This window comes from Euleptes europaea, chromosome 16 (genome assembly GCF_029931775.1).
Source record: "Euleptes europaea isolate rEulEur1 chromosome 16, rEulEur1.hap1, whole genome shotgun sequence".
NCBI lineage: Eukaryota > Metazoa > Chordata > Lepidosauria > Squamata > Sphaerodactylidae > Euleptes > Euleptes europaea.
The window spans coordinates 42,255,240-42,269,969 of NC_079327.1; the positions used below are offsets into that span (position 1 = coordinate 42,255,240).

General features: G+C 42.5%; 1 protein-coding gene across 1 annotated transcript in view; it reads right to left on the reverse strand.

Annotated features, from left to right (window-relative positions):
• MID1 (midline 1) overlaps positions 1-13,591 on the reverse strand; it is a 274,648-nt gene extending 261,057 nt beyond the window's left edge. The window contains exon 1 of the mRNA XM_056861928.1: positions 13,499-13,591. The gene's annotated coding sequence lies outside the window, so the exon portion shown is untranslated. The remainder of the gene's footprint in view (positions 1-13,498) is intronic.
• Positions 13,592-14,730: the final 1,139 nt, after the last annotated feature.

The following is a 14,730-nucleotide window of genomic DNA, read 5'->3' on the forward strand; positions in this document are numbered from 1 at the left end:
GACTTGTAGAGAAGGCCGAACCAAGCGCAGATGGGCGAGTTCGCAAGGTCGAAGTACGCGTCATCAAGCCAGATGGCGCCAAGACTCTTCCCAGACCAATCACTGAAGTGGTGCTTTTGTGCGCCAAAGAATAATTCCGGTGAATCCTGTTAGACCGTGTGCATGTTATTTGGATATGCAACCTAGTTGTGTGTAGTATTGTATAATCCCAGTTAGACTTGTTATATTAACCATAGTATGCATGCAGTTAGTGGAATTCATAAGAATTCCAGGCGGGGAGTGTGCTGCCCCAGCAGAACGCGAAATGTTACATAGAAAATGTTTGTAGTAGTTAGCCCTTTAAGACTTAGAATCATGGGAAATGTAGTCCAGACCAACACTAGGTCAGATGTGTCTGAACTGCACGCTAATTGGCTATCAGAGCTGCTTCTTCCCACAATTCCTTCTGGCCCGGGTAAATTGAAATCCTTTGTTCTACCAAGACTGAGTCAGAAGAGGAAGGAGGCTCCCAATTCATCTGTTTTTTCACAGACTCTAGATATGTTCTGCATCTACTTCCTGTTCAGCGATGTGTGAGTTGAGAGATTAATCCTTATGCATTTATGTGAAGAAATAATAAAGATGTAATATTTTGGACATTAAGAGCTCTGTTGTCACTACTCAAAAGGGGCCTGGGGGCCGAGCTCCAGGCGCTGGACGAGACACCTCTACTATCACAAACTCTTAAGAGAAACATTTTCACCCTGTCCCAAAACTCAAAAAGTGCCTTCACTGCTGCTTTGTTACTTAGTGAGTTCCTTTAGTAAGCAGCAACTACTGAAGGCAACCTGATAACTAAATGGTCACTAAGTGCATAATGTGTGTGCTCCAGACTGAAGTGAACCACAAAGACGCTTCACATTTGCAAGCAGCATTCCTAAAGGATAGATGTATCCTCTTGTCTTCTGCCTTGCGCAGCAGTAGTACCAGCTGTTCTAGTGAATGATTTCATTGCTTTTTAAAAAGCCAGACGTGCCCCAAGCATACTGAGTAGTGATTTGGGATGTTCTTGTGATTTAAATACCAACAAGGCAATATTATTGAGATCATGATTAATTTTTTTTAAAGGAAGTTGGCGTTCCCTGAAAACCAGTGCATCACAAGAGCCCCCCAAAAACCCTAACCGCCCAAGCCATTTGATTTCTCCCTCTTTAAAACAAGTTTAGAGCAATATTATTGCAATTGAATAATTAAACTTTAAATTCAGTTTGAGCTGGCTCTGAACATTCCTTTGCTGTTACCCCAAGCACAAGGGAGACTGTTCCAAGAACAAAGAAACATTGCACCCAGAAGTGATGACTCTTGAGCATGAAACATCAAGCAGTTGGTTTCAGCTATAGGGAAAACATCAGTTAACAGGACTAGAGTTGTCACTGACAAAATGCAGATAATTGAAATATTATAAACATACAAATTTATGGTATTAAGTAGGACACTTTGGAATGTTTTTTAAAGGGCCTCTCATTGAGAATGCCATTTTCTAAAGCCAGCACTCATTGTTTCTGTTTGATTATATTTTAAACAATTTGGTACAGTTATTGGAGGCATTTCTGCCAATTTCTAATTCAACCCAGATTGTTAATTAATGGCCAGTTTGAAGCATCTGTATGAATTCGCATACACAAATGAGCACGGGCCCCTTTCACTCCAGTAGGGTTGCCAACCTCCAGGTACTAAAGAAAGTAGTGTTATTGTCACACATAATATTCTAAATTGGTGTTAAATTCACACACATGTCAAAATCTTATTGCATATACAAGATCCCATTGTATTCCATCAAGGCACCAACAACAAAAGAAACCAAAATCCAATCACAATTCTTAAGCTAAACAGAAAATGAACTGAAAGTCCTGACACAAATGTGTTCAAAGTCCCGTGGCCAGGTAGGGCGCAAAGTCCAAAGGGACAGGAGAGCACGGAGCCCCTTGCGCCACGGTGAAAGCAAAAGTACTCACAAAGTGGCCAAGCCATGCCAAGGGTAGAGGAAAGCGGCGGGGCTGCACGGAAACTGGAACGCCCCAGATGCTCGTATACTCTCAGTGTTGGTCTTCTGGCTGGAGAGACACGCCGGGGATGGGAGTCTCCCAGAAGCGGGGAAAGACAGGATGTAGAAAAGCCCCGCAGGAACAGATGTCACCGTCAGAACAATGAAAGAACAAAAGAAAATGTGAAGTCCAACTTGATGCCACCTCTAGATTGGTCGGCGTTTCAATGCTTCATCAGCAAGTTGGTCTTCCTTCTGTATTTTATGTTTTTTTTATGGGCCAATTTGCCCATTTTACTTTAATTGGGCAGATAGCCTCTGTGTGTAAAAGAAGGACCTGCTTCTCTTCCTAATCTGATGTCCATAACCAGCCCATATGCTGGTTGTTGTAGCCAACTTAGTTATTTCAGCATAGGTTATTGTGTTTTTGCTAACCTCCAGGTACTAGCTGGAGATCTCCTGCTATTACAACTGATCTCCAGCCGATAGAGATCAGTTCACCAGGAGAAAATGGCCGCTTTGGCAACTGGACTCTATGGCATTGAAGCCCCTCCCCTACAGCCAGTTGTGAAGATGGATCTGGCAACCCTACACTCCAGTCAAGATGGCAATACTACTGTGATTCAGCCCTGTTATCAATAGAGGGCTGTGAACTATGATAAACATCAAAGGGTCATCAGATTCCTTCACTTCCAGAAGAAATAAAGATAAAATAAAATAAAGAAATTTATGCCACCCATTGCTTTTCACGAGTCCTGTTTTTCTGAGGGCAGCAGTTCTTGGATAAAAGGGCAAGCCCCTCTCTCTGTTTCCTGCTCTTAACTATCTCATAAACAGTGCAAAGCCAGAGTTACTGGCTGTTTCTTCCCAATTAACCATGACAGTACATGATTTAGAAGGTGGGACTCATTCTGTCATTCCCCACAGTCCTTAAGACTAGCATACCAAAAGCAGCAGCTTACATCGTCAGTAGAATAAAGGATGCTCTGATAATTGTGTTTCTCTACAGAATTCAGTGATGCAGTAGCCATTATTCATCTGTTGCTGATTACTGAGAAATGGTTAAATGGAACAAGGAAAAGGATACATTCATTATTTGTAGCCCAAGTGGTCCGTTAACTGTTTTAACCATAAGCAGCTGTTGCATCATTGCATTAATCCATTATTCTTCCTACTCATCCATCCATTTGCACCTGTTTATTCTAGATCACTGGTGTCAAACATATGGCTGGATCTGACCCCTTGAGAGCTGTTATCTGGCCCGCGGGGCAGTCAAGGAAGCCACCCCCACACACACACACTCCTGATCTGGGATGGTGAGTCCACTGCACCAACCGTGGCAGACATCCCCCCGATCTGGGCTGGTGAGCCCGCTAGGTGCTCACAAGCCAAGGAAACCACCACCACCCCGCTTCTGATCTGAGATGGCAAGCTCGCTGTGGGCTCGCCAGCTGGGGCAGCCATCCCCCTCAGTCCTGAGGTGTCAATTATTAAAGACTATTAAATAAAAACAGCAGAGGGAAGATCTCAGAGAGATCAAAGGGAGTGATTGATTGCTTTTCCAGATCTTCGGACCGAACGGGAGGAAATCTTTGAAGGTTCACCACCACAGAGATGCAGATTTGGTGAGAGAAAGTTCTGCTCAGAGAGCTGATAAGATCACTTTTGGGGTGACACAGATGTGCCTTTAGCTGGCTCCCTTTTTTTAGCCAAGCCCATTTTTAGGAAAATGGGAAAAGTCAGCTGCCCACTCCCTTCTTGCCAAGGATTGTAAACCAAAAGATGGATCCCAGAACCATCCAGAGGACATTCATGGGGGGGGGGGGAGCGCCCTGCTCTGATGCTCTTAGAGACTCTTTTACGGAGGAGGGGTGTGACTGCTAATACTTCCACAATCTGAGTTTCAGATTATAAGAAAAAAGTTGTTACAATATCTCTGAGATGGTCAAAATGGTTTGTTTCTGAAGGCACGAACTTTCAGTCCTGCAGAAGACAAAGCAACCATTGATTCCTGGGCTAGAGAAATAAGGTCTCATACTTTCAAAAAATTCCACATAACAGATATCCAGATCAGAAAGTGAAATTTCCTTTCCCATATTGCCCCACCCCGGATGGTATCTGCATGTCACTGAGAATGCCAGCTCCCTTAGCAAAGATCTGCATCTCGGGATGCTACAAATGCAGGAGGGAAATGAGGTGTGTAAGTACAAACGGAACCAGGCATAGTGAATTATTTTCTACCCAAGTGGCCTGAACACCAATGTTATTGTCCAGATCACAGCAAGGGAAAGACAGCAATCTAACAGGCACACGTCCTGTCCCCAAAGCTTCCTCCAATTTTGGCACACTAATGTGACTTAGGTTTAGGGCCATGATCCAGGACCACATGTAAAGAGCACAACATGATAGCTGAGCATTTCAGGGAAGTCCAGCAACTGGCTCAACCCTTCTCTTCATGTTGTCAATTTTTAATTGAGTAGTTTGAATTCTGTGTGTCCCCCTCCCCTTCAGCGCTACAACACACATCATTCCTGTGTAATTAAAAAGTGGTGACTGTCAGTGAAGCTTGTGCAGCCTTCCTGCTGTGACTGGGTTATTGTGGAATATCATACCGATGACACTGCTAATATAAAAGGTCTGATGCAAATGTACTATTAAGGAAAAAAGTATGTTCACCCCCACCAAAGCAAATGATGGGAACCTGGATGGCACTCCACCATCAAGGGGCATATTAAACATGCAAGCTAAAGCATGAGACTCCTTCCTCTACAACATTTCCCCCTGCATTTCTGGAATCTCACTTGTGGAAGAAGCTGGAAAACCCATGTGTGATGTAAGCATTTGTAGCTCAATATACAGCTCAGGGCCCTGGCCTGGATGGCCCAGGCTCATCAGATCTCAGAAGCCCTGGCCAGTACTTGGTTGGGATACCACCAAGGAATACCAGGGTTGCTATGCAGAAGCAGGCAATGGCAAACCACCTCTATTGGTCTCTTGCCTTGAAAACCCTATTGGGTTGCCATAAGTCAACACACACACACACACACACAGAGAGAGAGAGAGAGAGAGAGAGAGAGAGAGAGAGAGAGAGAGAGAGAGAGAGAGAGAGAGAGAGAGAGAGAGAGAGAGAGAGAGAGAGAGAGAGAGAGAGAGAGAGAGAGCTCAGACAGCTTGTGTTTTGGGATGCTGACATAGATGGACAACTTTAATCCACAGTTGTCTTAAAAAGCCATACATTTCTCCATTGACAAAAATGCATAATAGGTTTAATTTAATTAATGCAGTGCTAGGTGTTTGAGCACTGTACTGGAACGCCATTAACTATACTGTTGCACTCATCTCCCAGTTCAATGCAGTGGAGCTTGCGCATGAGTTTACTAGTGGTACCCATATACCACCTTTCCCCCTAAATTTCCAGGAATTTCCCATCCCAGAGTAGCAACCTTATGCACTGTGGCCAATTTTGGGCAAACTTTCACAAGAGAGGTCAGGACCAGCATGCTCAATCCTGTTTATCCTGAAAAGGGGGCAAATTATGTTAGCAGACTTGGATTAAGGCATTAAGCCAGCTTTTCGTTATAATGAATCAAATTATCTAAATCTTTCCCAAATTCTTTTTTCATAAAAAAAAGAGAGAAAAAAGAGAGAAGTATTCAGCCCATGTAAAAAAGAGTCTATTGGAATGAATCCAGAAATTTACAGACTAAAACGATATAACTTTACAACATTCCACTGCAAATCTGGCATGAAAATGCTGGCCAGCAAACTGTGATAGATGTGGGGAGGGGAGCAGACTTTTAACACTATCAAAACATTATGAGTGAAAACTCAAAGTTTGCATACAGAAAAGGAAAGAAAGATAGCATCTGCAAGATATTCCATGCCCTGAATTTTTGGCATCCTTAACAGAATGAGATCACTGCAATTTATTTTCCATAGAAGAGTGTGTGATTGGCATATTCAGCATCTCTTTAAGCACTCTTTGAAATCTTCCCAAAATTCAGTAAAAAAACAATAAATAATGAACTTTTACTCAGTTGTGTTTTGAATCCCTCATCACAAATTTTTATTATGTCAAAACTGCATCTGCTTACATAACACACAGAAAAAATGCTGCGGTACAAACTGAGGTAGTGTATTCACTACCACAAGTTAGATTCCAATGTGTCTCCAATAGGAAAACATCCCCCCCCCCAAAAAAAAACCTTTTCTGTAGTAGCAAAAGTCATGTTTCACAACACCTAGAGTTTACTTCAAACACCCAAATCCTAGGTGCATAGGAGATTATCAGGTTATCTTTCCGTAAAAAGAGGGAAGGGCTGTTTCTCTTTAAAACACTTAGGCCATTTATTCTCGGCTGTATGCTGTGCGATCCCCGCAGAAGTGCGTGCCTGTTTTTTGTTTCTTCGCATTTCCCCCCTCCTTCTGTGGTCACTTCGCGTCTGCTGCGCACCTGCCCCGAATTCACAAGAACCTCTTTTATCACAATTTTGTTTTTGCCTTGAAGCCAAAGCACAGCATAAATCGTGAATAGTTCTTTGTTTCGGATCCATCTCTCTCCACCCGACACCCACCTTCCAAGTTTCTCCTCCCACTCCTTTTTTTGCCAGCCTCTCTCCAACCCCTCCTCTCCGACCCTCCTCTTCCCTGCTATGACCATCTTGAACTGGCCTTGGGGATCACATGAGGATGTGATATACTTTGTGTCCAACTACTCAAAAACAGCAGCAGATTTCTATAACAAACGATCAGGGGTTCCCAGCAAAATGTAGTTGTTATCAAACATTTGATACATAGCAGGAGCTGAAATAAATTATATCTAGTTTGTATCCCCCGGACCAGAAGTTAACAGACCCACTTTATAAATATTGTCTAAAACATTCTTTTCTAAGCTATACAAAACTATTCATATGATTAATTACTTTAGTAATGAAAAATATTTAATTAGTAGTGCAATCCTAAACAGTTATACCTTTCTAATCCCCTTGACTTCAGCCAGTTCCACGCATCCACATTATCCCTCCTCAGATAAGGGGACCAATATGGTAACCTAGGAAAGTTATTATTTAAACAAAATTGTCACATTGCATAGACTAAAGTGTCTGACAGTAAATAATTGTTATTATTCTACAGGCAGCCCATTCCTGAGGAGGGGGGTATTTCCGCAGCGGCTAGGGGCAGCGCACCCACACCACCTCCTTGCCCTGGGAACACTTCCTCACACAGCCATGTTGTTATGACACCTTGTTTGGTGTCGCTGTTTTCAATGGGGCGTCTTTTCCTTTTTCCTTTTTTTTGTTTGTTTTTTAAATAGCTTTTTTACCTCCACAGAGGCAGGGAAGCTTCTGAGGAGGCGGTGTGGGTGCACCACTCCCAGCTGCCGTGGAAATACCCCCTCCCCCAGGAATGGGTTACCTGACACCAAAAAAGGTGTCACAGCATCGCCGCTGTATGAGGGGGCATTCCCGGGGCAAGAGGGGTTAGGAGGCTGACTAGTGTCAGCTCTGCCCCCGGGAACACCCTGGTAATGCCTCCACCGTGCCAGCGCAGGCGTGCTTTTCCGGGATTTAGTTCCTGGAGTGGCTGCACAGGTAGTGGGGGGCGGCAGAGCTCCGCAGCTCCTGAACATCGTCGTGTTTGCCCCCGAGCTGGTGTAGGCGCCACTGTGATAAAGTGGCACCTCTGCCAGCACAAGGGTATACCTGCTTCTAAAGAGTTCTGCCCCTCCTTCAGGAATGGGCTCTAAGAGTTTCTGATAAGGTCATAGGTACTAAAATATACTTGGGTTTGGCAACAGAATTATATAGATTTCTGCTGATTGTGAGGGTCAGCGATTTTTCATTCGCTTCTTTGAAGACCTACCTTGAACCCAGGCTCTGTACTCATAACTAGCACTGATATTTCTACTTTGTCCATAATTGTATGTTGAAAGATCTGAGGGAGAGAAATAGATGCTTCCCTAACCCTTTAACTAACCTTTTTCTGAGCACCATATGCTGCTTAAAAGGGTAAACAAGTTAAATTGAGTAATCTTGAAATGTACTTCTAAAGTTTATTTTTGTGACTGAATAGAATATAGAGTGATAGAATAGGCAATCCACTGTGTAAGTCCTATAATACTGTATATTCTAGGTCAGGGGTCATCATCTTTTTATTTAATGAGAGCAAACCCTGAGGAAGGAAAATGATCACAAGCTACTTCCCCCCTCCTTGGCATGTTACCAAGGTTTGTTCTGTCCTAGAACATGAACCAAAGAGCACAAAAAATAACAATAATGAAGCTATAAGGCAGCAGCACAGAGAAAAACCCCTATGAAATAATTTTTGTATGCTTTTTATAATCTTTTATACTCTGCAACAGCTGGTAAGCTCAGAAGCTACCTGTCACAGTCTGCTCTTCTAGAGTTTTCTACATTCAAAAAAGGGATTTCCCATAGAATATAAACTAGAGATGAGCATCTAGAGGCTTCAGCCCAATTTTGAGCCCTGTGGAATGTCATCTGGAAGTATGTTGTTAACAATGAGGCAAGAGAGATGTAGAGATTGACAGCATTTGTGAGGTCTGGCTATAGAGAGTACTTCTCTCCATCCTTTTCACAGTGGACCACTGTAAAGACTAGCTACTAGCTAGGACCTGAAAGAGTAAACTTGTAGGAGTAATAGACAGCATGTTTGCTATGATCACCTTTTATTTAAAACAAGATAGGCATGACAGATGCACAGCTGTATTACTCCTCTGAATGCAGACAGTTGACAAATGATTAAAAGGCTTAAACAAATGAAGCAAAAGCAATGCCAGAATCAAAGACGTTGAGGGATGATGGAGAAGATAATCAAAGCATCCCCCCCTAGGAAAGCAATAGCTGCAAATAATTTAGAAGTTTCACAGCCTGGCACAAACACAAAAATTCCAACCTCGGCATATGTTAAAACTCATTCTGTCAAATCAAAGTGATCTTTCCCTTCAGCTATATCTCAGCTCTTTAGAGGACTCTTATGATAATACCATGAGAGCATCTGTGAGCACAGGAGACCTATAAGAACATAGCATACTCACCTGGATCCATCAGACTCTTTTGCAAACTAAAGATTGCTTTCCACTACATCCCTGTCTTTGAATCTGTGAGATTGACACTGACTGATTTACAGAACCAGGTTACAATTTTCCTCCAGAGGTTATTATAAGGTAAAGACTGCTTTTCTATCAGAACTAAAATGTTAACATTTAATATTTTGGTACTTGGGAAAATCTCATTAAAAGTTATATTACTGAATCCTATTGACAAGGTCTATATGGTTAAATGCAGCTTCCGCATGAGACATTGATTTCCCATAATAGATACATTAGTTGTGCTAGTTGCTTCTCCCAAAATTAAAAAAAAAAAATTCAGACCTAAATATTTTCTGATACGGAGCAAGTTGTGATATGATTTTTTCAGTCACCCTTCCCAACAGTTTATTTAGGCAAACTAGCATAGATATAATGACATTTAATGTTATATATCAATTATTCCCAAATACTATACAGTACTGGCTGACATTAAGGTTCTTCTTCACACAGCAAGTACAGTGATGTCTCTACCAATGTTGGCGTAATTATTTTGCACAAAAATATTTATTTTTGAAATTTTAATATAGAAAATATAGATGTTTTCTTATATAACACTAAAGCAAAGGATTTTATCTTGCCGTTGAAAGGACTTTTTGTAGATTAGAAGAAGCTGTGAAAGAGGAAGTGAGGAATAATTCTCACCTACTCTTTTCACACATGCAGTGTAACACACATACATTGAGGAAGCACACATCCTTCCCGCTGGTCCAGAGGGGAAATTTTGCAGTTGAAATGAGAAAAGAGGAGACACGTTCAATTTTGTCAAATTTAATAATTCACAAAAGAATTCACATTTTCTAGCCCATGGGGTCACATAAACGTCAGATGAAACAGCTGCTGGAAGAGTTACTGGTCCTGAACAATTGTCCTCCTTTTTGTCAAACATGGTGATTTCTAGCCCACTAAAGACACCTAGTGGCCAAATGTTTGTCAGGCATTGTACCACAGAAACATAATCTTCAAAACTGCACCCAGAGATGACTGTATCCATAATTAGCAAAGAAGCCACCTTTCGCCTCCCACCCCACAAAATGTCCCATAGATGCAAATAGACAGACAAAATATTTCAATGTCTGTCTCAAAATAAAAAGCCTATACAATGCCCAGAGTTTTCAGCAGCTGCTCTTTACGTGTCCAGTAGTGGTCTTCTCACCTGTGTGATACAACTGCCTCTAACGTTTTCTACTAGGCCTGAATCCTGCTTTCCAACATCCATATATACCCATTTTCTGTTGGTCACATAAAGCTCTCTGTCAACTATGCCAGCTTTGGTTTTAGGTTCGGCCTCAGAGTTTACCTAGACACTGGGGACAGATGGAAACTTCATCAGTGCTGCTATTTCCCTGAAGTTGCACCTCCTGACAGTCACATGCAGTCACACACTGGAGCTGAATTGCCTGAGGGTCACAGCAACCATACTAGTTATATTGGGAAACAGTGTATAGGCCCTGTTCTAGTGAAGTCAGATTTGCCAAAAGTGCACCTCCCCATGCAAACATGTTCTCCCCACTAGAGATTTTTGCTGCCTGTAAGTGAAAGCTGAGAATCTCAAGATTTTGAGGGGTCCGACTGGTCACTGGAGCCCCATGGTGCAGAGTGATAAAGCTGCATTACTGCAGTCCAAGCTCTGCTCACGACCTGAGTTTGATCCCAACGGAAGTCGGTTTCAGGTAGCCGGCTCAAGCCTTCCAACCTTCTGAGGTCAGTAAAATGAGTACCCAGCTTGCTGGGGGTAAAGGGAAGATGACTGGGGAAGGCACTGGCAAACTACCCCGCAAACAAAACTCTGCCTAGTAAACGTAGGGATGTGACGTCACCCCATGGGTGACTCAGGACAACTTTTAGTTATGGTCACTCAGGACAACCTTTAGTTATGGAGTAAACCCCTGCTGTATAATGACAAGCAGACTTCATGTCTGTTTAATAAGACATGATTTCCCAACATTTTACACCAGCAATCTTGCAGAAGCAGCACAATATAAGTTAAGTGGGAAACCAGCCTGAGGGGATAAGGTAAAAGGTCCCCTGTGCAATCACCGGGTCATTCCTGATCCATGGGGTGACGTCACATCCCGACGTTTCCAGGCAGACTTTGTTTGCAGGGTGGTTTGCCAGTGCCTTCCCCAGTCATCTTCCCTTTACCCCCAGCAAGCTGGGTACTCATTTCACCAACTTCGGAAGGATAGAAGGCTAAGTCAACCTTGAGCCAGCTACCTGAAACCGACTTCCATCAGGATCGAACTCAGGTCGTGAGCAGAGCTTTTGACTGCAGTACTGCAGCTTAGACCACCCCAGCCCACCTTCGAAGAAGTAAGGGGCGGGGTGAATTTTGGTTGCGGTCGCGAGAATGAGAGCCAAGCGCTGGGCATCGTCAGGCCTGACGTACAATGAGGGGTGGAGCCAAGGGAAAGGATATTATGGACTGGGTCAGGCAGACCCTCCCTCTTTGGAAATTGAACAAAGGAGACAGAAGCTACGGAGCAGGGAATCCCGATCAGGCCACGTGGCTAAGTACGGGGGGGGGGGTTTGGCTGGGGGTGCTTTTGTACTCACAATAACCCTTTTCCCCTGGAATATTCTGCAAGTTTTAGTTTACAGATTTTTAAAAAAATGCAGGCAGCTTCCATTGTGACTAATGGCATTGTATAAGCATAAAGCAATTAAGATAAGAAATATACTACTGAATCCAATGTTAAATCCAGTGGTTTGCAATCCATCTTTCTCCATGACTCCAACATTACATTCATATTCCACCTACATTGCCATCTATCCATTTTTATCTTACACTTTCTTCAAGGAGCTCAGACAGGAATGCATGGTTCCCCCCACCCCCACCCCCACCCCAACCCTAATTTTGGCCTGTTAGGTACGTTACTCTGGGAGAGAGTGACTGGCGTAAGATCACTCAGAGAGCTTTATGCTGCACAGGAATCACAGAATCATAAAGTTGGAGGGGACCACCAGGGTCATCCAGTCCATCCCCCTGCACAATGCAGGAAATTCACAACTACCTCCCCCCACACCCCCAGTGACCCCTACTCCATGCCCAGAAGATGGCCAAGATGCCCTCCCTCTCATGAACTTCCTCAGGTCATAGGAATTTGAATCAGGATTTTTGAGGTACTATACAACATTCTAACAACTATAAAATGAATGAAAATTCATTTTAGAGGCCATCAGTAGCCAGTTATAATTTTATTAATTTTCTCAAGACTCCTGAATTACATATCAAACTTTGCCCAATCTCCTCTATAAGATAAATTATCAAATCATTCTACGTTTCGTGTGTGTGTGTGTGTGTTGGAAACAAGATTAACAAGAAAGAATATTAAAATCCAGGTAATTATTTCTTTTTTTCCCAAACCAGAAAATGTCATTTTGTTTCAAAACTTCTACTTACTAGGTATCCAGTCATGTGTGTGTGTTTAAAGTGCCTTCAAGTCACAGCCGACTGATGGCGACCCCTTTTGGGGTTTTCATGGCAAGAGACTAACAGAGGTGGTTTGCCAGTGCCTTCCTCTGCACACATACAGACTTAATAATGTGTGACAGTTCCATTATAAATAATTTCAGTTAACAAGCCAAACATTAAAAAGAAATATTAACATATCTTTCAATGTATGTCACAATAATTATTTTTCTTCTCTATGAAATCACAAGGAAGTAATTGCATACTATGTTTTGAAAGATACGTAACTAATCTTAGAGGGGAAAAACTTTTAAATTCCTGAATCAAACAAAAGTCATATTCTACACCTGTTTGGGACGACTTTCCATGTGCCATTTGGTGTTTGGAACGAAAATAAAGTGTCTTTCATTTACAAACCTTGAAATATCACAACCACATATCCTGAATATTTATGAATACATGCAACAAGCTTTTTCTGTATTTATTTTACTATTATATTTTTTAAAAATGTGAAAGTACTAGTCAATACACAGTCAATATTTTTCTCCTTCACGGTGAATGAAAGGCCCCTCAGACTCCCCAACCAAAGCGCGAATAGCATTTCCTAAGCAGTGCTCCTGCTTTGAACTTTGACATCTCATTCTCATCCCCCTTCCTCTCCATTTCAGATTGTATCTCTGAACGGTCTCTGAGATAGGAAAATTTGTGGTGCCTTTGGGAAAGAAAAGTGCAGCCTAATTAGAAGCATATAATGTGTCGGCCAGAATGCCTTCCCCTCACAGCTGGGCTGTGCATAACTCCCATAAATTGTCTGGAGATATTTATAAAACACATAAGTCATTTTAGGAATGAAGACTCACAGTTGCAGGAAAAGAAGGCAGCCGTCCGATAGTTTGCTTCTCTGCTTTGGAGATAAAGGCACAACAATAAAGTTGCAAATATGTGCATCTCTTACCTTTTCCTCCATTTTCCCCCTTGAACGACTTTTCCTGAAGTTGCGAGGTGGAAAAAAAAAGCCCCAGAGTTGATAGCTCCTCCGAGTTGATAGGGAATCTTTGTGTGGTGTGCTGGATTGCTGTTTCTCTTAGGGCCAGCAGAACGGTTTTGTAGGCAATTTGATTCAGGAAGCTGTGCTCTGTCCAGCCTTCCAATCACTCCCACTGTGGAGGGTGTGGGCTGCTTACTTGTCTCTCTCCAGGCAGCTTAAACACCAACCAGGCTGATTTAAGCCTAACAGGTTTCCTTATATACATAACTGTAAATTGCATTCCTGGAAGGGGGAAGACAGAGAAGAATAAGTAACTTAAAACTGTTCTCCATTAACTCAAAAACTGCCAAAAGACTGAATGAAATGCCATCTACTCTGAAACTACAGTACACTATACAGATTATGCCATGGTATATATTTAATTTTTTATATTTAATGGAACATTACTTCCATTAGTATTAAACATGCAGAGATTAAGCAAAAACATCTCATTCAGTAACAGTGTCTCAGCTTCTTAGAAAATTAATATTTAGTCATCTCTCTTTGGAACCAATGTGTGTGTGTGCGCGCGCGAGCGTGTGTGTGTGTGCGAGAGAGAGAGAGAGAGAGAGAGAGGAAGGGGCAAAAAGCAACAGATTGTGCCCTTATCCATACACACCCCTGCTATTCTTCATCCACTTTTTGGAATTTAACACTTCTGATTTCTAAGACAAGCCTAACCCACACACACTATGTGCAAAGTTAGCTTACTACAGATTAAGGCATTCATTATAAACCCAACTGAACTTTGAACACAGAATGGAAAATGTTACATTCTCTCTGTTACACTTGAGGACATCTACACTATTTCAGGTTGACAGCTCTTTGGTTCTGAAATCTATAGTGCCCCCGCCCTTTCTACTTTACAGTGCATCTTTCATACAAGTGTACCCCTGTTTGATCACACATACTCTGAGCATACACAAGGAGTTTGCTTGCCCTACTCACAAACTCAGTGTTTTCAACATAAGGTCCAAATGGAGCCCCATGCACAAAGGCTGTGACTTTCTCTACCACTTCAGGGAGAATCAAACTGGCTTACAATCACCTTTCCTTCCTCTCCCCACAACAGACACCCTGTGAGGTAGGTGGGGCTGAGAGAGCTGTGACTAGCCCAAGGTCACCCAGCTGACCTTATGTGTAGGAGTGGGGAAACCAAT